The following is a 25,562-nucleotide window of genomic DNA, read 5'->3' on the forward strand; positions in this document are numbered from 1 at the left end:
ACTGCAGAGCAGAATAAAGAAAAAAAAATGAAAAGAATTGAGGACAGTCTCAGAGACCTCTGGGACAACATTAAACACACCAACATTAGAATTATAGGGGTCCCAGAAGAAGAAGAGAAAAAGAAAGGGACTGAGAAAATATTTGACGAGATTATAGTTGAAAACTTCCCTAATATGGGAAAGGAAATAGTCAATCAAGCCCAGGAAGCACAGAGAGTCCCACACAGGATAAATCTAAGGAGAAACACTCCAAAACACATATTAATCAAACTATCAAAAATTAAATACAAAGAAAAAATATTAAAAGCAGCAAGGGAAAAAAAACAAATAACATACAAGGGAATCCCCATAAGATTAACAGCTGATCTTTCAGCAGAAGCTCTGCAAGCTAGAAGGGAGTGGCAGGACATATTTAAAGTGATGAAAGGGAAAAACCTACAACCAAGATTACTCTACCCAGCAAGGATCTCATTCAGATTAGATAGAGAAATTAAAACCTTTACAGACAAGCAAAAGCTAAGAGAATTCAGCACCACCAAACCAGCTTTACAACAAATGCTAAAGGAACTTCTCTAGGCAGGAAACACAAGAGAAGGAAAAGACCTACAATAACAAACCCAAAACAATTAAGAAAATGGTAATAGGAACATACATATCGATAACTACCTTAAACGTAAATGGATTTAATGCTCCCACCAAAAGACAGAGAATGGCTGAATGGATACAAAAACAAGACCTGTATATATGCTGTCGATAAGAGACCCACTTCAGACCTAGGGACACACATACAGACTGAAAATGAGGGGAAGGAAGTAACAACTGACACTGCAGAAATACAAAGGATCATGAGAGATAACTACAAGCAGCTATATGCCAATAAAATGGACAACCTGGAAGAAATGGACAAATTCTTAGAAAAGCACAACCTTCTGAGACTGAACCAGGGAGAAATAGAAAATATAAACAGACCAATCACAAGCACTGAAATTGAGACTGATTAAAAATCTTCCAACAAACAAAAGCCCAGGACCAGATGGCTTCACAGGTGAATTCTATCAAACATCTAGAGAAGAGCTAACACTTATCCTTCTCAAACTCTTCCAAAATATAGCAGAGGGAAGAACACTCCCAAACTCATTCTATGAGGCCACCATCACCCTGATACCAAAACCAGACAAAGATGTCACAAAGAAAGAAAACTACAGGCCAATATCACTGATGAACACAGATGCAAAAATCCTCAACAAAATACTAGCAAACAGAGTCCAACAAAACATTAAAAGGATCATACACCATGATCAAGTAGGGTTTATCCCAGGAATACAAGGATTCTTCAATATACGCAAATCAATCAATGTGATAAACCATATTAAAAAACTGAAGGAGGAAAACCATATGATCAGCACAATGGATGCAGAAAAAGCTTTCAACAAAATTCAACACCCATTTTTGATAAAAACCCTCCAGAAAGTAGGCACAGAGGGAACTTACTTCAACATAATAAAGGCCATATGTGATAAACCCCCAGCCAACATCATTCTCAATGGTGAAAAACTGAAACCATTTCCTCTAAGATCAGGAACAAGACAAGGTTGCCCACTCTCACCACTATTATTCAACATAGTTTCAGAAGTTTTAGCCACAGCAATCAGAGAAGAAAAAGAAATAAAATGAATCCAAATCAGAAAGGAAGAAGTAAAGCTGTCACTGTTTGCAGATGACATGATACTATACATAGAGAATCCTAAAGATGCTACCAGAAAACTACTAGAGCTAATCAATGAATTTGGTAAAGTAGCAGGATACAAAATTAATGCACAGAAATGTCTTATATTTCTATACACTAATGATGAAAAATCTGAAAGAGAAATTAAAGAAACACTCCCATTTACCACTGCAACAAAAAGAATAAAATACCTAGAATAAACCTAACTAAGGAGACAAAAGACCTGTATGCAGAAAACTCTAAGACACTGAAGAAAGAAATTAAAGATGATACAAACAGATGGAGAGATATACCATGTTCTTAGATTGGAAGAATCAACATTGTGAAAATGACTATACTACCTAAAGCAATCTACAGATTCAATGCAATCCCTATCAAACTACCAATGGCATTTTTCACAGAACTAGAACAAAAAATTTCACAATTTGTATGGAAACACAAAAGAGCCCGAATAGCCAAAGCAATCTTGAGAAAGAAAAACAGGGCAGGAGGAATCAGGCTTGTGGACTTCAGACTATACTACAAAGCTACGGTAATCAAGACAGTATAGTACTGCACAAAAATAGAAATATAGATCAATGGAACAGGATAGAAAGCCCAGAGATAAACTCACGCACATATGGTCACCTTATCTTTGATAAAGGAGGCAAGAATATACAATGGAGAAAAGACAGCTTCTTCAATAAGTGGTGCTGGGAAAACTGGACAGCTACGTGTAAAAGAATGAAATTAGAAAACTCCCTGGGCTTCCCTGGTGGCGCAGTGGTTGAGAATCTGCCTGCTAATGCAGGGGACACGGGTTCGAGCCCTGGTCTGGGAAGATCCCACATGCCACGGAGCAGCTGGGCCCGTGAGCCACAACTACTGAGCCTGCGCGTCTGGAGCCTGTGCCCCGCAACGGGAGGGGCCGCGATAGTGAAAGGCCCGCGCACCGCGATGAAGAGCGGTCCCCGCACCGCGATGAAGAGTGGCCCCCACTTGCCGTAACCAGAGAAAGCCCTCGCACGAACCGAAGACCCAACACAGCCAAAAATAAATAATAAATAAATAAATAAAGTAGCTATAAAGAGTATTACAGTTTAAAAAAAAAAAAAAAAAAAAAAAAACTCCCTAATACCATACACAAAAATAAACTCAAAATGGATTAAAGACCTAAATGTAAGGCCAGACACTATAAAACTCTTAGAGGAAAACATAGGCAGAACACTCCATGACATAAATCTCATCAAGATCCTTTTTGACCCACCTCCTAGAGAAATGGAAATAAAAACAAAAATAAACAAATGGGACCTAATGAAACTTAAAAGTTTTTGCACAGCAAAGGAAAACATAAACAAGATGAAAAGACAACCCTCAGAATGGGAGAAAATATTTGCAAATGAAGCAACTGACAAAGGAATAATCTCCAAAATATACAAGCAGCTCATGCAGCTCAATATCAAGAAAACAAACAACCCAATCCAAAAATGGGCAGAAGACCTAAATAGACATTTCTCCAAAGAAGATATACAGATTGCCAACAAACACATGAAAGAATGCTCAACATCATTAATTAGAGAAATGCAAATCAAAACTACAATGAGGTATCACCTCACACCAGTCAGAATGGCCATCATCAAAGATCTACAAACAATAAATGCTGGAGAGGGTGTGGAGAAAACGGAACCCTCCTGCACTGTTGGTGGGAATGTAAATTGATACAGCCACTATGGAGAACAGTATGGAGGTTCCTTAAAAAACTAAAAATAGAACTACCATACGACCCAGCAATCCCACTACTGGGCATATACCCTGAGAAAACCATAATTCAAAAAGAGTCATGTACCACAATGTTCACTGCAGCTCTATTTACAATAGCCAGGACATGGAAGCAACCTAAGTGTCCATCAACAGATGAATGGATCAAGATGTGGCACATATATACAATGGAATATTACTCAGCCACAAAAAGAAATGAAATTGAGTTATTTGTAGTGAGATGGATGGACCTAGAGTCTGTCATACAGAGTGAAGTCATAAAGAGAAAAACAAATACCGTATGCTAACACATATATATGGAATCTAAAAAAAAAAAAAAGGTCTGAAGAAGCTAGGGGCAGGACAGGAATAAAGACGGAGACGTAGAGAAGGGATTTGAGGACATGGGGAGTGGGAAGGGTAAGCTGAGGCGAAGTGAGAGAGTGGCATGGACATATATACACTACCAAATGTAAAATAGATAACTAGTGGGAAGCAGCCGCATAGCACAGGGAGATCAGCTCAGTGCATTTTGACCACCTAGAGGGGTGGGATAGGGAGGGTGGGAGGGAGACACAAGAGGGAGGAGATATGGGTATATATGTATACGTACAGCTGATTCACTTTGTTATACAGCAGAAACTAATACAACATTGTAAAGCAATTATACTCCAATAAAGATGTTAAAAAAAAAAAAAAAGAGAGGCTATGAGAACCCAAGAAAAAATGTGGAGTAAAGATTTAAAGGAGAAGGAAAGAAACACTGTAGGAGCTAAAACAATAGGAAGATCCAGCTATGGAAAAGATAGAGGAATCAGAAAAGGAAGAAAGTCTGAAGAAGAGGTATCACAGAAGCTAAGCCAGAGAGGAAAAAAGTTTCAAACTGGTGGTAGGGTCAACAGTGATAAATGCCATAGATGAGTCACATGAGATGAGAACTAAAAAGTGTTCACTGGATTTGACAATGTGGCTCCTACTACCTAGGTTTCAGAGCAGCGGTAACAGCAATTAAGAGATACAGAAGTATAGACTACATTTTTCAAGAAATTCAACCGTAAAGGAAAGAGGACACATAAGGCAGATGTTGGAGAGAGATTTTCTTATCTTATATTGGAATGGGAGAGAATTAAAGCACATTTTTAACAAAGATAGTGAAGGTCAGGGAGGGTATAAGATTTGAAGGTAGACTCAAAGATGAGAAGAAAAGCACAAATAAGGGATGTCAGAAATAAAATGAAAGAAGGGGAATAACTAATTCTCACATATTAGGTAGAAACAATAAAGTAAAGGTATGGATATAATTAAGTGTCACTGCACAAGACACTGAAAACACTTCTTGAAGCCAAAATGGTTGCTTGGTTGAGAAGTTGGGAAGTTGTCTCCTGATAGAGGGATAGGAGACTGGGTAGATGTGGGGATAGGAATAAATTATTAACATAAATTCTACAGAAAATAAGAGAGAAAGCTAACTAAAAGCAAAATAAAGAATTGAAAAGAAGGTTCACGTCCTACACTGCTGGTGGGAATGTAAATTGGTGCAGCCACTATGGAGAACATTATGGAGTTTCCTTAAAAAACTAAAAATAGAGTCACCATATGATCATACAATCCCACTCCTGGGCATATATCTGGAGAAAACTATAATTTGAACACCCCAATGTTCACAGCAGCACTATTTACAATAGCCAAGACATGGAAGCAACCTAAATGTCCATCGACAGATGAATGGATGTGGTATATGTATACAACAGAATATTACTCAGACATAAAAAAGAATGAAATAATGCCATTTGCAGCAATATGGATGAACCTAGAGATTATCATATTAAGTGAAGTAAGTCAGACAAAGACAAATATCATATGGTATTACTTATTTGTGGAATTTTAAAAAACAATAAAAATGCACTTATTTACAAAACAGAAAGAGACTCACAAAACATAGAAAATAAACTTATGGTTACCAAAGGTGATAAATTAGGAGCTTGGGATTAACATATACACGCTACTATATAGAAAACAGGTAAACAACAAGGACCTACTGTATAGCACAGAGAACTATACTCAGTATCTTGTAATAACCTATAATGGAAAAGAAGCTAAAAAAGAATAAATATATAGAGTATCTATATATACAATACATATATACATAAATTGAATCACTTTGCTGTACACTTGAAACTAACACAACACTGTTAATTAATGATACCTCCATTAAAGAAAGAAAGAAAGAAAAAGAAAGAAAAGAAAAGAAAAGAAGGTTCAGGGCCCAACTTAGTCTGGAAAACTGAGTTACTTTGCCTATGTACAAACAGCATGGTTTTATGCAAGTCTCTACCCATCACTTATTCTGCTATCACCCTGATTTCTCTGGCAAGATATGCAATTTCAAATAACTATGATTCAGAATACCACAAATAACTAGACAATATTTACAAATTACATATGCTGCTTAAATTTTTTTTCATAATTAACCACATTAGACAGTTCCTTCTGTACTTCAGAAAATGTGGCTATATTGAATGGATCTGTACAGATAGATATAAGTATTTGTTGATGAGAGCTTATTTAAAACAAAAACACCTTTGCCCTCTCCTGCAGCCAAATATAGGATAAAGAATTCCTCACTCTGAGGAAGCAAGCATTAGTCTGTTTCTTATCTCCTACTATGAACTATATATAATGTGAAATTTATATTCTATATATACATTGTGAAAGGGTTTTTAATATAAAACCATATTCATATAGAAGTAATCTGTATGCTTTTGTGTAAACTATTTTCTAGATTCTCAAAATAGAATGAGCTATATTCTTCTGGCCACAAACTTAATCTCGATATAGATATAGATATAGATATCCTACAATGAAATTTGAAATAAATGGCCCATAGGTTTGTATTAGACCCAGATAATGTTAAATCAACTATTTTAACACCTCACACTTCGTTTTAGAAGCCTATGCTAATGCTAAATTAAGGGCTTTCTCTTAAGTGTTCTATAAGGATAACACATTACAAATTACTCCTCAAAACACAGGATTAATACCTAGAATATCACATAAGGAGGGTCACTTAAAATCAATTATTTGTGGATATTACCTCACGGTACTTCCATAACAAGTATAAAGATATATTCTAATTTTTTTTTGGCTGCACGGCATGCAGGATCTTAGTTCTCCAACCAGGGACTGAACCCGTGCCCCCTGCAGTGGAGGCACAGAGTCTTAACCACTGACCTCCAGGGAATTCCTTAAAGATTTTACATCTGTCACAATCATGAGAAAATTTTAGTTTTAAAACTTTTTATCATAAATAAGTGGTGAATTAAGTCCAGTTTTTTACTTTGCATTACAATCTTAGCTACTGAAAAAAATATTAAATTAAAAAATTCTAGAAGTACTTTTATTCTGTGGGGATTAGATTCTTTTAACAAACTTTTTTAATTCAAGGTCATTACACTTTTATTTTTCAATATGTTCTGAAATGTATGTACATATATAGGAAACTTTATTCTTATAAAAATAATTTTACCCCTAGATATTACAGGCTCAGCCTATCACTTTTTTAGTTTAACATATGGGGATGAGGAGAAAAACATTCACACTGCTCATGAGTCATAGATCAAAAATATGCAAATGTGATATAAAATATTTATTTTGTCTGCTTACACCAAACTCTAGTCATTAGCACCATATTTTCTAGTTATATTATCCACCTACGTAAGGTATAGGTTCAAATTGCAGTTCTGCTACTTACTAAGCATGAGGCCCTGCACTTCTTCTATAAACAAGTGTTAATTCAAAAACCATCAAGAGTCTGCTATTTAACTGTACTTACATGCTAACAAAGTAGTCAGCCAGTGTTTGCCTATCTGTCTCTTTCTCCCCTTTTCTATATCCAGGAACATGAGTGTGCATGCATGTGCACACACACACACAAACACGCACACACACACAAACAAACAGAAAGACATGAGACCTCTGGATCAGAGACAAAGACAATTTATTACTCATGGCAAAAACAGCAGCAAGAGCAATATCTTAGTGCTGCTTCCCTGAGCACCAATCCGCATGGGGCAATGCAGTGAGGGTTGGATGTTACTAGTGCCAGCGAAGAGCATCTCAGGAGAGCAATCCCAAAATTTAGAAACTGATCTTCACAGGGTTTCTGCTCCAGAAAGAAAGATTATTCATTTCTCTAGTAATACAGACAGTCCCTGACTTATGATGGTTCGACTTATGATTTTTTGACTTTATGATGGTGTGAAAGCTATACACATTCATTAGAAACTGTACTTTGTATTTTGAATTTTGATTTTTCCCAGGCTAGCTATATGGTGTATGATACTCTCTCCTGATACTGGGCAACTGCAGCTCCCAATCAGGCACCCAGTCACAAGGGTAAACAACAGATACACTTACAACCACTCTGAACCAATGCAAACATTGTTTTTCACTTTTAGTACAGTATTCAATAATTTACATGAGGCATTCAATACTTCATTATAAAATAGGCTTTGCGTTACATAATTTTGCATAACTGCAGGCTGATGTTTTAGGTAGACTAGGTTAAGCTATAATGTTCAGTGGGTTAGGTGTATTAAATGTATTTTCAACTTACTATGGGTTTACTGGGATGTAACCCCATTGTAAATCGAGGAAGATTTGTTTACACAAATCTCCTATGGAGATGGAAAACTGAGGTCGTTTATATTTAATTCCTTGGGATGTCTCCAAGGAGGGACATGGTACTAGTTTTACTATCCAGGAATTTATACTTGTATATACAAACATGGGAACTGTAAATGCCCTTGCTTAGAAGACACAGACTGTGCAGGAATATAAGAAATTCATGAATTATCTCCCAACATTCAGCCATCTGTAAATGGGGGTAATAGATATAGTAAAGTTACACTGAAGTATTAAAAGGTTTAGAAGTAAGGTGCCTAATAAAGTGTCTAGCATATGGAATAATTAACTATTTGAGACACGAGGAATTGCACTAGGCTTGCTAGAGATGCACAGAACAAGAGTGCTCTTGATTCACTTGGTACAAAAGGAAACAATGGAAAAAACCCCACAATGTATAACAAGATACAAACCATCCTATGAACTGAGTATCCCATGAAATAACCTAATAACCTCTCCTATACAAACAAGATGAGAAAGATTCCTCCATTTATACTAATCAACCTCTTTTATAGTGACTTTCAAGCTGTAGTCTGTGATGTGCTAGTGGATGTTAACTGTAATTTTTCACAACCATCATTTTTACATGTAACAGCATACAATAAAAAAATGAAAATGTACTGCAAGGTACCAAAGGTAAGAATTATTCAGTCATATATACACTCATAGGCATCCTTGGAAGTAATGTAAACTGCATTTCTTAGTGCGGATTGACAAACATATGCATTTAGTAATATCATAAGATTAATAAGTAGCACTATACCCAAGAATTGGGAATTTATAAATAGTACCTAATGTTTACCAACAAATAAATGCTTAAGAAAATAAAACTGAGGAAACCTGTTTTAAATATAGTGAAAATTAGAAAAGATATGGATCAACTGTCCAAATTTCAACTGAAGATAAAAACAACTAAATTATAAAAGAAAAAATGAGACAGTGCTGAGTCAGAAGGCCTAAATATCTTAATGAAAAAGTTGGGCAATGCTAAAAATCCTTCTAAGGACAATATACCCTTTTTGTTCCACTTCTCAAAATTCTAGGTAGCAAAAATGAATCTGGCACATATGAAAAGAATTACATAACACCATCATGTGAGATTTAATCCCAGGAATGCAAGGTTGGCTTAACATCCCAAAATCAATTAATATAATAATCATATCAATAGCACAGAAAACAAAACTCACATGATTATGACAACAGATGCAGAAAAAGCATCTGGCAAAATCTAACACTGTTTCAAGTTAAACAGACTCAGCAAACCACTAATAGAAGGGAACTTCCTGCATATAATAAAGGGCATTTAAGAAAAACCCACAGTAAACAACATAGTGAATGACAGGATACCTTTGCCCTCAGACGAGGAACACAAGGATGTCTACTCTCACCACTTCTCTTCAACATTATACTAGAGGCCTACAGGTGTCAGTCAAAGCAATTAAGCAAAATAAATAAATAAGTAAATAAATAAATAAATGTCTTCCAAATCAGAAAGGAAGAAGTAAAACTCTCTATTTGTAGATGACATATTTAGTACATAGAAAACTCTAAAGAATTCACTGAAAAATATTAGAACTGATAAATGAGTTCAGAAAGGTACAGGAAACAAGATCAATATTTAAGTAATGAATTGTGTCTCTATACACTTGCAATGAACAATCCAAAAATGAAATTAAGAAAACAATTCAATTTACAATAACATCAAAAAGAAAAAATATTTGGAAATACCAAATATTTCCTTTAACGTGCAAAACTTATACTCTGAAAATTCAAAACACTGTTGAAAGAATTTAAAGATCTAAATAAATGGAAAAACATCCCATTATGAATCAGAAGACTTCACACTATTAATACGGTCAATAATACCTATATTGATCCTAATTAGAGTCCAAGCTGTATTTTTTGTAGAAATGAACAAGCTGATTCCAAAATTCATGTGGAATAGGGATGGGGGAGGACCAGGGAGTGATAACTAAAGAGTATGGGGTTTCTTTTTGAGGTGATGAAAATGTACTAAAATTGACACTGATGGTAGCTACACATATCTATGAATATACTAAAAACCATGGAATTGTACCCTTTAAATGATGAAATGTATGGTATGTGGATTATATTGCAATAAAACTATTTTTTAAAGTAGAATGAGAACAGAGGTTTAAAAAGTTAAAGAACAGTTTAAAGGTACCAAGGAGCAGTAACATTTATGCTAAGTATATGTTTTACTGTTCTTTAAGTCTTCAAAAATTTGAAAATACACATATAGCAACAATTAACCACAACAGCACAAACCTGAGCACACTGGTCTTGCACTGCGTATTTCTGTACTAAGGAAGTTCATAAATAAACAACTGTCAAACAATTTTCAATAAAATGACAGCCAAATAAATAAATATATAAAACTCCAAGAACAGTTACCTGTATTATGTAAGCAACTGCATGACATGGTGAACTATTAGGAGAGCTAACACATGGTGGATTTTGCAATAAATAAGTCCAAACACATATAAAACTCTGAAAAGGGCATAAATAGACAGCAAAACAAATGAACAAACAAACAAAACCAGAGACAGCAAGAAGCAAAAGAAATAATTTCAAAAATTATTTCAATGTGTAAAATACACTATGGCAAGTATAAGAAATTTTGGCAAAAGCATAGTAAAAATTAAAATTTAAATGATTTTTGACATTACTTTGAAAAGAAAGTAAGACAGACATTACTTTGAATATACCTGTGTTAGTATACTACCAAAGAGAAGGGAAAAAACTGTAAGTAGAAAACTGTAACTTTGGATGTCACAAAGGCTATAGCACAAGAAAATGATGACAAATGTTCATCAATCAGGTTGTCATAAAATTTCTCTCATTCTAAATTTCTGACATAAAGGATAATGGTAGGGCATCACTGGTGGCGCAGTGGCTGAGAATCTGCCTGCCAATGCAGGAGACACGGGTTCGGGCCCTGGTCTGGGAAGACCCTACATGCCGCGGAGCAACTAGGCCCGTGAGCCACAACTACTGAGCCTGCGCATCTGGAGCCCGTGCTCCGCAACGAGAGAGGCCACGACAGTGAGAGGCCCGCGCACCGCAATGAAGAGTGGCCCCCGCTTGCCGCAACTAGAGAAAGCCCTCGCACAGAAACGAAGACCCGACACAGCCAAAAATAAATAAATAAATAAATAAAATTTTTTAAAAACCTTTATTTTAAAAAAAGGATAATGGTAAATGTCTAATGAATAGAGTTAATTACTAAGAAATATTTTTTATGGAAGAAGGTTGACTATTTTTTAAAAAAGTATTTGAAAGACAGCATCCAATGTTCTACAGATCATACTAATCCTGGTATAATTATATTTTGCAAATGGACAATTAAATATTGATTAAATAAATTGCTCCTATAAAAATTTGCCACTCATTTTAATTTTTCAAAATTATGTACTTATTTAAAATTGGTAATACACAACATGTTATAAAAATGATTAAAACAGTAAGAAAGCACATTGAGTGGAAAAAAATTCTCCCACAAATAGCAATTCCTTAGTTTTCCTCCACTGGTTGCCAGTTTTATATATATTCTTCCTGAATTTCCATTTCTATTTGAGTTTATTTCTTGACTCTATTTTGATCCCCCAATGTTAATCTATGTACCTAGATTATATATATACATTGAAACTATATATCCTAGATTTTCCAAAATAGCCCATATTTCTATTCACTTTATCAAAGCAAATGGGACATATGCCCTCATTTTCATAAAAGATCTATTTGCTTACAGTTTTGAATAGTAACATTCAGAGTTCCCAAACTAGGAACCAGAATACATCTTCTGAAACCTTGTTTAAAAAATATTTTAAGGGACTTCCCTGGTGGTCCAGTGGCTAAGACTCCATGCTCCCAATGCAGGGGGCCTGGGTTAGATCCCTGATCAGGGAACTATATTCCACATGCCTCAACTAAAGATTCCGCATGCCGCAACAAAGATCCCATGTCCCGCAACTAAGACCTGGTGCAGCTAGCTATATATATATATATATATATATATATATATATATATATATATATATATATATATATGATATTTATTTAAATGAATAAATATTTTTAAAAATATATTTTAAGAACGAAAAGTTACTAGGTGCAGAAATGAAAACTGTCATACTTCTCAAACTGTCAAAAAATATATGGGAATATAGGGAAACAACCAAGTTTTTCTCATATAATATAAACAATGCAAAATTCAGATACACAATGAAACATTGAAAACACTTCCTTAGATTATTAACCAGCATTTTATACCTTTTCTTTCCCTCATACCAAAAAACACTATTTTTTCTGGTCAATAGATCTGAATCCTAAAATTACACTTAATAAATATAAATTTATATATATATATATTTTTTTTTAACAAACCAAAGATAATTTATAGTAACAGAATGTTAATATCAGCTCAAATAGTTTAAATTCCCTCATATGTAGGTGAAAAATGGCTCTTCAAAATGGAAGGGAATTTCACCAACTGGTTTAAAAATAACAGTGAAATAAAGAGCAGAAGAGACAAGACTACTTACTGTTGACCTCTGGGCTTCCTTCAATATAAAAGTATTATAAAGCAAAGAGTAAGCCAGCATTGATATAATAAAGGAACCTCCACTTTAATAAATCATTTTTTTAGGAAAAGGAAGTCTGCAAAATCTGAGAAAGCAATTTATCTTCAGGTGAATAAAATAAACTGCAACTGATCTTGTACCCAGGGAGTGATTCTTCTTCTACCAGTTACAAATACATCTCTGTTAAGCATCACTAGAATAGGCTGGGTGGTCTCCTGTTTTAAATAACTGATTCACACATTTAAGATTTAGGATGTATTCTGAAATTTTATGCCAAATGCCACTGTCTCAGTTGGCTGATTAACTTGCCCATTATCTGGTCACGTTGTACGTCTGTAAAATGAATCCAACTTGGTATAGGAGCATACCTGAGTAGCACCAAAGACAGATTTTGGGGGAAAGAGGAGTGTCAGAAGTAAGACCTCCACAAGAAAGTCACATTTAAGCTGAGACATATGAAATGGGCACAAATTGGTCAAATGAAGAAAAAGAATGTTACAGGAAGAGAAAATTACATGTTTATATCAATGAGATGGGTCACCCCCAAAAATTTCGATTTATAGCCTAGAATTCTGAAGACATCATGAGTGTCCTCTAATATAGTCTATAAAGGAGTTCATTTAAAAAATAAAACTATTCTAATTATATTTGCAATCTTGAAATTCTGTGAAAAGGTCAAAAAAGTAACACCCAAGGGAAAAATAGTTTACAAAATTAATTTTCACACAATTAGTTTCATAGTCTTTTAAGCCCTAACTTTAAAAAAAATTTTAAGTACGTATCATGAGATTATTCTGTCATGAAGAAATAATCAGCTTAAATATAAGACATAAAGAATGTCAATAAATAGAACATACTGAGTGACCAAATAGTAATTTTAGATTCACAAGAAGTTGCAAAAATAATATAGAAGGCTCCCACATTACCTTCCCCCAGCTTCCCCTAAAGATAACGTAATTACATAACCATAGTCCATTTTCAAATCCAAGAACTTGACATTGGTACAACACTAAACTGCAGACCCCATTCAGATTTCACTAGTTTTTACATGCACTCTCATTTCTGTATGTGTACAGTTTATGAGATCTTATATGCTGTATGGGTTTGTGAAACCACTACCACAATTAAGATATAGAACTCTTCCATCACCACCAAGAAAGTCCCTTGTGCAACTCCTTTATATTCATACTATCTACCTTTCACCTTCATCCTTAACCTCTGACAAGCACTGTAATGTTTTCTAAGACTGTAATTTTTTTTTCATTTCAAGAACATTATATAATTGGAATCATACAGAATGTAAATATGTGCCATTGGCTTTTTTCACTCAGTGTAACCTCCTTGAAATCCATGCAAGTTGTCTGTAGCAATATTTTATTCCTTTTTAAAGCTGAGTAGTATTCCATTGTACAGATGTATCACAGTTTGTTTATCCATTCACTTGTTGAAGGTTATTCGTATTGTTTCCAGTTTGGGGCAATAACAAAGTGCTATGACTATATGTGTAGCAAGTTTTTGCGTGAACGTAAGTTTTCATTTCTCTATGACAAATGGTCAGGAATCTGACTGATGAGTCACGAAAATGTATGTTCAATTTTGTAAGAAATGCCAAGCTGTTTCCAGAGTGGCTGTGTCATTTTACATTCCCACCAGCAATGTATGAGAGATCCAGTCATTCTGCATTCTCATCAGCACTTGTTACTGTCATCATTTAAAAATTTTAGCTAATTATCACATGTTCTAAATTTGCACTCTTCTGATGGCTAAAGATATTGAAAATGTTTTATATGCTTATTTGCCATCTTATGTATCCTCCTTTATCATTTAACATTTTAACATTACCTGAAAAGGGAATATACAATATTTCCAAGTGTGTAGTTAATAAGCTCTTTTACATAGTATGAGAAGGATAAATATACAAAAAGTTAATGACGCTTTACGAATAAGAAGTGGAGACAGACACGTAAGTACAGAAAATATAATCTAATTTATTTAGAAAATATCATTATAGGGATCATTTGATTAAAGCTATTTATTATGATAACCCAGAAAAGGGACTTAAAAGTCATAGAGCACGCATCAGATGCTGTCAGTGCCCCTCCCATATCCTTTGGACCTAACAATTTCCCCTGGCTCCAGGCTTCCAAAAGCTAGAAGCTTCCTCTCTGTGCCAGAGGGATTTTCTCCTGAAGTGGTGAAAGCTGCTATGCCCACCTGGGCACTAGGCAGGTGCACAGCCTTCCAAATTGCACTCCACAGCCAATAACAGGAAATATACTTGCATTTCCAGTGAGTTAATTCTGAAATCGATTTCAACATTGATTTTTCTCAAAATTTCCCCACAGGATAAATAAAGCCCCAGTAACTTATTGTGGTAGTTCGATTAATGACTTTTTATTAGCTGCTTTGTGTTCCCTGAATCACCTCCTGCCACCCTTGCCAAAGTTACCTACATCTTCCAAATTGGCTACTTGTTTTAAAATCCTTGTTCTGGGTTCTGCTGCTGGGAAAACCTATAAAAATTAAACCACCCACAAAAACAAAATAAGTCTCATTAAAAATAAAAACATTTAGGGGGCTTCCCTGGTGGCGCAGTGGTTGAGAATCTGCCTGCCAATGCAGGGGATGCGGGTTCGAGCCCTGGTCTGGGAAGATCCCACATACCGCGGAGCAACTGAGCCCGTGAGCCACAATTACTGAGCCTGCGCGTCTGGAGCCTGTGCTCCGCGACAAGAGAGGCCGCGATAGTGAGAGGCCCGCGCACCGCAATGAAGAGTGGCCCCCACTTGCCACAACTAGAGAAAGCCCTCGCACAGAAACGAAGACCCAACACAGCCATAAATAAATAAATACTTTAAAAAAAATAAATAAAAACATTTTTAAAAAGTAGTGACAAAAAAGTAGTGACAATAAGATGTATAAATTTTCCTTTATTTAATTTTTCTTCTTATTACTATTAAATAAAGTCACTACTACAAAACTCTTCAACTGTAAGTTAACAGCACTTTGCATACTGAAACAATTTCTAATATGTAAATTAAATCAAAATTCAATAGTGAAAATTTATAGATGCTTATGACTACAAATGTAAGAAATTTTCAACCTGTGAAATGTAATAATTTCAACTTCTAGATTCAATGTAACATGATTATAGAGAACATAGAAAACAAACACATCAAGGGTTATTAGAAAGCTGCAGTAATCAGGGCAGCATATTGGAGACAGGATAGACATATAGATCAATGGAACAGAACACATAGTACAGAAAAACAACCATATAATTGATTTTTGAAAAAAGTACAAAGGCAATTAAAGCTATTTAAAAAGACTTCAGGAAAGGGTACTGGCTGGAACAAGTGGATACCCATATGCCAAAGTGGGGATTAAAAAAAGAACACTGTTCCATATCTCATCCTACAAACACAAAAATTAACTCAAAATGGAACACAGACCTAAATGTAAAAACTAAAACTATAAAATTTCTAGAAGAAAATATAGAAGAATATCTTTCTGACCCTCAATTAGGCAAAGAGTATCACATAAAAACATTATCTGTAAAAAAAACAGACTGATAAATTGGTAAAAACTTCTGCTCATTGAAAGATACTGTTAAGAAAATTAACAGACAAGAATATAATGGGAGAAAATACTTGCAAATCATATATCTGACAAAAGACATATTCAGAAAATATAAACAAATCTCAAAACTCAATAATAAAATGAACAACACGATTTTTTAAAAAGATCTGAACGCTGCTCTAAAGAAGATACACAGATAGCAAAAAAAAAATAAAAATATGTTCAACATCATTAGGAAGTGTAAATTAAAACAATGAAATACTACTTTACCCCTGTTACAGTGAATAAATAACAAAAGCTAACAATACCAAGTGCTGGCAAGAATGTGAAGCCAATAAAACTGTTCATACACTGCTGGTGGGAATGTAAAATGATACAGCCACTTTGGCAGTTCCTTATGAAGCATGTGATCCAACAATCTTACTTCTAGTGGAATGAAAATGTATGTCTGTATAAAGAAACTTATACAGAAATGTTTATAGCAGATTTATTAGTAATCATCAAAAGTGGAAACAATCTAAATATTCCTCCATTGGGGATGGATATACAAGTTGCAGTACATCAACATGACGGAATACTACTCAGCCATAAAAGAAACAAATTACGGATACTCAACAAAAGGGATGACAATCTCTGATGCACTTATGCCAACTAAACGAAACAAGATTCAAAAGCTATGCACTATATGATTCTATTTATATGTGTCAGGAACTCAAGTGAGTTGGAGAGAGGCAAGCTGCCAGGTTTCAGAGTAGTCGATTAAGACAATAAGCCAGGGAATTCCCTGGTGGTCCAGTTGTTAGGACTCTGCGCTTTCACTGCCCAGGGTGAGGTTCAATCCCTGGTCGGGGAACTAAGATCGCACAAGCCTCGTGACAAAAGAAAAAAAAAAGACAAGCCAAAGTGAAGTAATAATTAAGTCTTTCATCACTTACTGTAATACTATAAGAAAGACGGTGAATCGGAGAAAGTGTCAGCTCCCCACTGCTCCACATTCCCCCAAGGACCAGTACACTGGTCAAGGATCAGGTGAATCTGCACAGATGCAGGAGTTGTTTCACTGCGAAGGGAGCCCCCAAAAAAGGGTCCTGCAGTTTTAAGACCCTGGGTCTGGGGTAAGATGGAAGGGGGAGAGCTAGGTGTAGAACAGTATTGAGTTCTAAGTCACAGTACAGAAAGGTGTCTCCAAAGTTCTTTGTCACTTCCCTAATAAAAGTCTTGACAGAGGCATCTAAGCCAGGCCTCAAAGAAAAGCCCCAGATAAAGGGGCCTCCAAATGAAGGTGCTTGGGCTAGGAATACTGACATGTGTAAGAGCATAGCTGGCCAGGTGGGATGAGTCCTTGACTGCAACTCCCTTCAGAGACAGCAATTCATTGGCTTTACACCAAGTCTGGTGTGGGGAAGGCAGCTTTCCCACATAAACCCCACCAAGTAAAACCTTTGTAGATCCCTATGATTGGCCTGAAAAATCACACACAGGTTTTTGGCCAGGAGCTAAATTCATCAATATGAAACACTGGAAAATGCAAAACTGTAGAAACAGAAAACTATGATATGGAATTTGATTTTACCTTGTTTTAAAAGCTAACAACAACAACAAAAAAGGTTTGATGCTGATTCACAGACAAGGGCAGAAGACACGAGACCCCTGGGTGAAAGGCAAAAGATTATATTTTACTCAAGTCAAGGCACACGAACATGGGCATATTCGCACCAGTTCCCCTTGTCCCAAGTCCTATGCAGGTAACAGGATGGTTCAGATAGATGCTATGTATGCACTCACTGGGTTTGCACTGGCAGGTGAGGAACATAAAGCTTGGGGAATCTACCAATTTTATAGCAAACAGTAACTAAGTCTGCTCTTTGTCTGGGGAGAGACAGTTACCTCATGTTTTAAGTCCATCAGCTATATAAATAATACTGAGAAATGTCCTAGGAAAGAGAGCAGTCAGAGCCTTACAGTCTTGGCACACCAAGCAAGGAGGTCTGTCTCTGCCAACAAAAACAGAGCAGTGATCGCTAGGAGCTGCGGTGGGGAAAGGCTGACTACAAAAGAGCACAGGGGAAGTTTTAGGGTGCTGGAACTAAAACATATCTTGCTCCTGGTAGTGGCTACATGACTGTGTGCTTATGTCAGAACTTATACAACTGTACATTAAAAAGGTCAATTTTATTTTATGTACGTTACACCTAAAATTTTTTTATGCAAAACAATACTGGGGGAAAAAAGGTAAATCTTTTAAAAAAGAAAAGGAAACGATACCTAGGACTTTGTGGAAACATCCCCAGTGGCCTTTTCTCCATATGTCTTCTTTCCATTGCCAACTACTTAACAATGTTTCCAGCATTCATTTAAAGTTAATAAATTAAACACTTTTAGATATATTTAAATCACCTATTCAGACTTATTAAATCAGAACTCACAGTTTCTAAATCTCTTGGTTTTTACAATTTCTGAGAAAGAAAATAGCTTAAATTAAATTTGTAAAATAAATTAAAAATATAGTTCACTGTTGCCTTTCAGCTTTCTAAATTAAGATATCCAAAATACCATAACATTTAGCAAGTTTCCCTTCACCCTCCCTACCAATATTAACTGACAAACAATAAATTTTCAAAATCATTAAATTGCCATTGTTCATGTTTCTCCCATTGACCAGTGATCTAAACATTCATTTTAGTTAAGAAGGTTTTTAATAGAATGTAACATCTGTTTTATGTTACATGGGAGACAGCAAAATTCTTCCTCTCTGACTGGATTATTAATGGTCGTGCCTTCTATGGAGTTATTCTCTTCATCCGCATCCCCACACTAGCTCTCTAAAGTGCAACATACCCCCTGATGTAATACATTTTCCTGCTAACTGTACAATACTGTAGACACCATAACTTTAATGTGACATGCTGGTATTTCTTTTTTAAACCACAAATGCATTTCTTATTCTTGATCACAAATTTAAATTTCCTGTATATTCCCAGCCCACCAGGCATTTTTTGTTTAAAACTGCTGAATAAAAATAGGTGAATTCAATTTTTTGACTTGTCATCTCATTTTTTTTATAGACCTCTCTCCAACTCTTAGAATGGAAAAGTGAAAAGATATTTCTTTTTATCCTTTTACTATTAAATCACTTAAGCTTAAAACACTGTAAACTACTTCTACTCCTTAAGAGTGATATAAGTCCAGGACACACATAAAATTATTTAAAATAATATGTTTGCATTAAATTCAAAACAAATACCTTTAATAAAGGCATTCTTCAAGTGTTCATCTCTATAATTATTTTAACATGAATATCTTTTTGTTTTTATCTTTAAAAAGTCCTCAAATTTGACATATATTCCTCATTTTATTTCTGAGGTTTACATCAAGATTTGAGACCATCTTAACATTTCACTGATTAAAACCAAAATAAAATAATATGCCAAATGGAGTTTTTGTTGTATTTCTACTACCTTCAGTTTTTCTTGTACAATATTTTGCCCTTTATGAATGAATTCTGACAAAATTGAGATAAACCACGTAACTACTAATGATTCTCAATTAGTTCTTCAGTTCATTTCCCTTGCCTAATTCTAAGAAAACTACATATGGTTTAAACCACTGGTATTTTTTGCTTTCTGCCAATACACAAACCATCCATTTTTTGTGTTGAAAACACTCCCATGAATAATTATAATAGTCTCCAAAGAGACCAGATGGTAATAAACACTAGAGCAGATTTGGAAGCTAACCATAAATTTACCTTTTCATAGTCTCACCATCATAATATAGTTCTTTGTGCTTATACCATTAAAAAAAAAATACTGGTGATAGAAACAATATGAGTATACTTTGCACTTAAATAAAAAGATACACAGTAATGTTAAGGTCTTTCATAACTACATATACCTCCCTCATTTCATATTGTTATCATCAACAATTTTTAAGAGAGCATCAGCTTGATAGAGTATGACATTACTAATGACGTTATATAGTAAATTTTTACATTAGCAAAATTACTGTTAAAGTAAAACTTAAGAAATGTGATCCAGCTAAAGGCAACAAACGATTTCAAAGTTAAAGAAATAGAAATATAGGCTAATGTTACATAGAATTACCACTGATTTTTATTTTGTTATTCTTCTGGGATATTAAATTATTCTGGCTTTCCTACTTCAATTGAAGTAGAATGACTTAAATAATCATTTATCAATATATTTATTTTAGAGTATCATATTTCTGACAAATAAAAATTAAGAATGGTTTTCAAAACTAGAAGCATGATACGAAACTTTCAAAACACGTTGTGGTATATAAGATTGAAATTCAGGCATTTCCCTGCATCTGTAAAAAACAAAAATTAGCCCAAGAATTAGCTTATTTTTGTACTTTTTGATGTAAGCTACAATAGTAAATTATATTAACTATATTTTCTGTATGCATTGCAATATTGCTACCTGTAATGTTTCTGGTATTAAATTATTCTTACAGCTCAAAGCAATAAATATATAAAGTCACATGGCAATGGAAGGATAGAGACAGAAAACAAATAGAAATAAAAATAAGAGGAAAGAAAAAGTACGCTTAAATAAAAACAGGAAATATGAAAGGGGGGTGGTGGGGGAGAGACTGCAGAAAACCAGAATAAAAACAATGGCTGTCCAAAAGGTATTTATCTTTTTGGTTGCTATTGTAAATGAGGTTTATAGTTTGTTTATCCCGTCTATTAATTTAAGCACCTAAATATTTTAATTTTAAATCCACCTAATTTATTAATTCTTTGTTTACAACAGTATTCACTTCACTCTATTGGGGTTTTCCACAACAGACTCAACAAAGGTAGTGTTAATTTTATTTTCCTATTTTATCTATAAAATATGATATTGGCATTGGAGTTGAGAGAGACAGATTCTACTAAGAAAACATATATCTATTTTCTTTAATGGAAGTTGTTTTAGCATCTCCATAGAAGATCCTATTTCTCTTTTGTTTTATTGCTATGAGACCAAATTACAGATTTTGTAACTCTGAACCATCCTTGCATTCCCAGAATTAACTTCTCAACTTGGTCACTGACAATTATTAATGTGGTACTAAATTTATTTCCAAATATTGTATTTGGGCTTTTTTTCACAACAGTCATAAATAGTATTAATCTATACTTTTAGTTTTATGCTTCCTTATTTTTCTTTCTGCTATCCTTGTTGGGTTATGGTATCAATGGGAGACCAGCTTGAAAGAAAAGAATCTAGAAGGGTTTTTTTTCTCCTATGCTGCCCAATGGTTTAATTATCTTAGAATAATCTGATGTTCACAAGTCTGGTGGATTTGCCAAGTGAAGTCACCTAGGATTTTTACTCTTGTGGAGAGGAGGTTCTTTGATAATCTGCTCTATTTCTTAGATGAGCATTACACCACACAGATTTTTCTCTTTTTAGAATGAATTTTGGTAATTTATTTCTCTCAGAAATTAGTTCACTCCATCCAAGTAATTCATGTCATCCAGAGAAATGTAAATGTAAACTTTCAATGAGATCTTACTTTTTACACATCATACTGATAAAGAAGACCCTGATTATATTCTGAATTGGTAAGGATGTATTAAAACAAACATATGCATTCAGTTCTGATAGGAATAAAAATTGGTAAAATGTTTTATGTGGACAAATTTGACAATTTGTATAAAAATTTACCATGCTTATGCTTTCAGCCAGCAATTCTTATTTCTAGGACTAAATTATAAACATACACAGATGGAAGGGACGTCCCTGGTGGTCCAATGGCTAAGACTCCGCGCTCCTAACGCAGGGGGCCCAGGTTCAATCCCTCGTCAGGGAACTAGATCCCACACGCTGCAACTAAGAGTTTGCATGCTGCAACTAAAGATCCTGCATGCCACAACGAAGATCCTGTGTGCTACAACTAAGACCTGGCACAGCCAAATAAATAAATATTAAAAAACAAAAACAAAAAAACCTATTCAGATGTAACTTTCTATGTGACTCCCACATAGGAAAAAAAAAAGATATACATATGGAAAATAACATGCATATTAAGGTACTCCTAAAGTATCTTTGTAAACCATCTAAATGTTAAACAGTAAGAGATTCATTAAACAGATTATAATACTGGGACTTCCCTGGTGGCGCAGTGGTTAAGAATCCTCCTGCCAATGCAGGGGGCACAGATTCAAGTCCTGGTCCAGGAAGATCCCACATGCCGCGGAGCAACTAAGCCCATGCACCACAACTACTGAGCCTGCGCTCTAGAGCCTGTGAGCCACAACTACTCAGCCCGCATGCCACAACTACTGAAGCCCACGCACCTAGAGCCCATGCTCCACAACAAGAGAAGCCACCACAATGTGAAGCCTGCGCACCGCAACTAGAGAAAACCCGCGCACAGCAACGAAGACCCAACGCAGCCATAAATAAATAAATGAATAAATTTATTTATTTATTAAAAAAATTATAATACTATCATAGAATGGACCATTATAGTCATTAAGAAGAATTAGCCATATCTATTTCATACTGGTATGGAACAATCTCCAAGATATACTATTAAGAAAAAAAAATCAAAATACAAAACTGTGTATACAGTATAACATATGCAGAAAATACACATTAATAGATATGCACATAGCTGTAAAGAAATAAAATATTTCTGGAAGAACACAAGAAACTTGTTACGGGAATCACATCTAACTATGTGAACTGGGTGAGCAGAGTATGGGCACAGGAAGGAAATCTACTTTTCCCTACATACTCTTGTACTTTTAAAATTTTGGACTTTGTGCCTCTTAGTTATCTGTTGCTGCCAAACACAGTGAGTTAAAATAAGAAACATAACATTATATAGTTTTTTTTATGGGTCAGGAATTTGGGAGTGGTTTAGCAAAGCAGTTGTGTCTCAGGGTATCTCATTAGGTTATGGTGACTGGGGCTGGCTCCTGCACATGGCTAGCATGTTGGTGCTCGTTGGTGGTAAAAAACTTTAGTTCGTTGTCATGAGGGCCTCTCCATAGGCTAACTGAGTCTCCTCATGACAAAGCAGTTGACTTTCTTATTATGGGCATCCAAAAGAAAATAATGTGGAAGCAACAATACCTAGCCTCAGAAACAGCCCATCATCAATGCCACACATCAATGCACATCATCAATGCCACACACAATTCTAACACATTCTATTTGTTAGAAGCAAGTTACTAAGTCTGGGCATACTCAACAACAGGGAAATTAGGCTCTACCTTTTAAATGAAAGAATGTCAAAGAACTTGAGAGAGATACTTTAAAAACCAAAACATGCATATTGCATCTTGGTAAATACAAACAGAGTAACATTAGAAAATTAAATTAAAAGATGCATTTAATTCTCTGGAAGACAAACTTTTTTTTTTGGCTGCATCACACGGCTTTGTGGGATCTTAGTTCCCCAACCAGGGATTGAACCCAGGACCTCAGCAGTGAAAGCACTGAGTCCTAACAACTGGACCACCAGGGAATTCCCGACAAACTTTTATCATTAATCAAAAGGATGACAGAGAGTACTGGGAGATTTAACTTTTATGAAATGACAACACATACCTCAATCCCTACATTTCTATGTAAAATCCCACCCATAACACTATACCTTCTGAGAAGTCACAGTAGGTAGAGCAGCAATTTAATAAATGTGTAACTAAAGGACTATTTTGAAAATGGCTCTCAACAGTGAAATATATCCATGTGTACCACCTATTCATATAAATATGTTGTGAAAACAATGAGAAATTAAATCACATAATCTTTAATGATGATGATGATACTGAAGTTTAATAACATCTGTGATGTTATTAAAGGTGCTGTGTGCCAGCACCTTACCTAGTAGTACATACTCCTCCTTTTATTTTACATTTCACCCTCACAGCCCCAAGTGTACAGTGTGCATTTTACAGTGTACAAATGAGCAAACAGAGGCACAGGAAGGCTAGGAAAACTTGCCCAACGTCATCTACAACGAGAAGTTTGTCATGTATTCTAAATATATGGTTCCCAGAACTAAGCGCCACATTCAAGAAATATACTGTTCTTAGCCCATTTTCCTTCATTTGGAATAATCTTTTTACATTATTTTCCCTAAGATTGTGTTTTGGTGGCTCTGTAAAACTACGTGACACAAACTGAATTTACTTTAAAAAAACAAAGCAAACTGTTTTCTCCCCCAAGTTCTCCAATTGTAGAACTAGGTAAACACACACACTGACTCACATACAACTGGAAAACAAAAAAGAGGTTACTGTCATTTTTTCTTTCTTTACATTTCAATTTTCTAAAATGTGTTCTAAGTGTAACAATTAAAACCACTTAAAAAATGTTAAGAAACCCTACAAATAAGGGGGTATGAGGGTGAAGTATCAACCTGCCACAACTTCCTACATGAAAGGTTTGATTAGACATAGAAGAGCCCAAAGGCTGAGCTTGCTACTTCCACCGACTATACAGTCACTCCAAAAGCATGAGCCCTATCAAGTCAGCTTTGTACATGTCCCCAGCAATGTACATTACTTGTAGTCACTGCTGCTATGAAATTAACCTTCATCCCATAGGGGCCTAAAGGAGATGGTTAAGAATTGATAGTTCCTGCTTTAAAAAAAATGCAGGGGCTTCCCTGGTGGCGCAGTGGTTGAGAATCTGCCTGCCTATGCAGGGGACACGGGTTCGAGCCCTGGTCTGGGAAGATCCCACATGCCACGGAGCAACTGGGCCCGTGAGCCACAATTACTGAGCCTGCGCATCTGGAGCCTGTGCTCCACAACAAGAGGGGCCGCAATAGTGAGAGGCCCGCGCACTGCAGTGAAGAGTGGCCCCCGCTTGCCACAACTAGAGAAAGCCCTCGCACAGAAACGAAGACCCAACACAGCCATAAATAAATAAATAAATAAATAAAATGCAACACTGACTACGTTATTACTGACTACAATCTTTCACATTTAGGATAATTTTCCTCAGGGTAGGATTAAATCTATAAGTTTGGGGAAGGGAAAATGACCTACTCTAAATAATTTAAAGTACTGCTCTATATACTTAGACTTTCACCATTTCAGACAAATGACACATTTATATAAATGCTTCACAGAGATATTACTTTTTAGTTCCCCAGTATTTTTAGATAAATCACATGGTTCAAATATTACTTTCCTAGGTGAGTTGTATTAGTCTACCTGATGAACATCTCATTCAATTTTTAATATAAGAGAAGGTGACGGG

At 35.2% G+C, this 25,562-nt stretch overlaps 1 protein-coding gene across 7 annotated transcripts in view; it reads right to left on the reverse strand.

Moving 5' to 3' along the window:
* ADK (adenosine kinase) overlaps nucleotides 1-25,562 on the reverse strand; it is a 506,491-nt gene that overhangs the window by 262,734 nt on the left and 218,195 nt on the right. The gene's annotated exons all lie outside the window — the stretch shown is intronic.

The sequence above is a fragment of the Balaenoptera acutorostrata genome, chromosome 16 (assembly GCF_949987535.1).
Source record: "Balaenoptera acutorostrata chromosome 16, mBalAcu1.1, whole genome shotgun sequence".
Classification (NCBI taxonomy): domain Eukaryota; kingdom Metazoa; phylum Chordata; class Mammalia; order Artiodactyla; family Balaenopteridae; genus Balaenoptera; species Balaenoptera acutorostrata.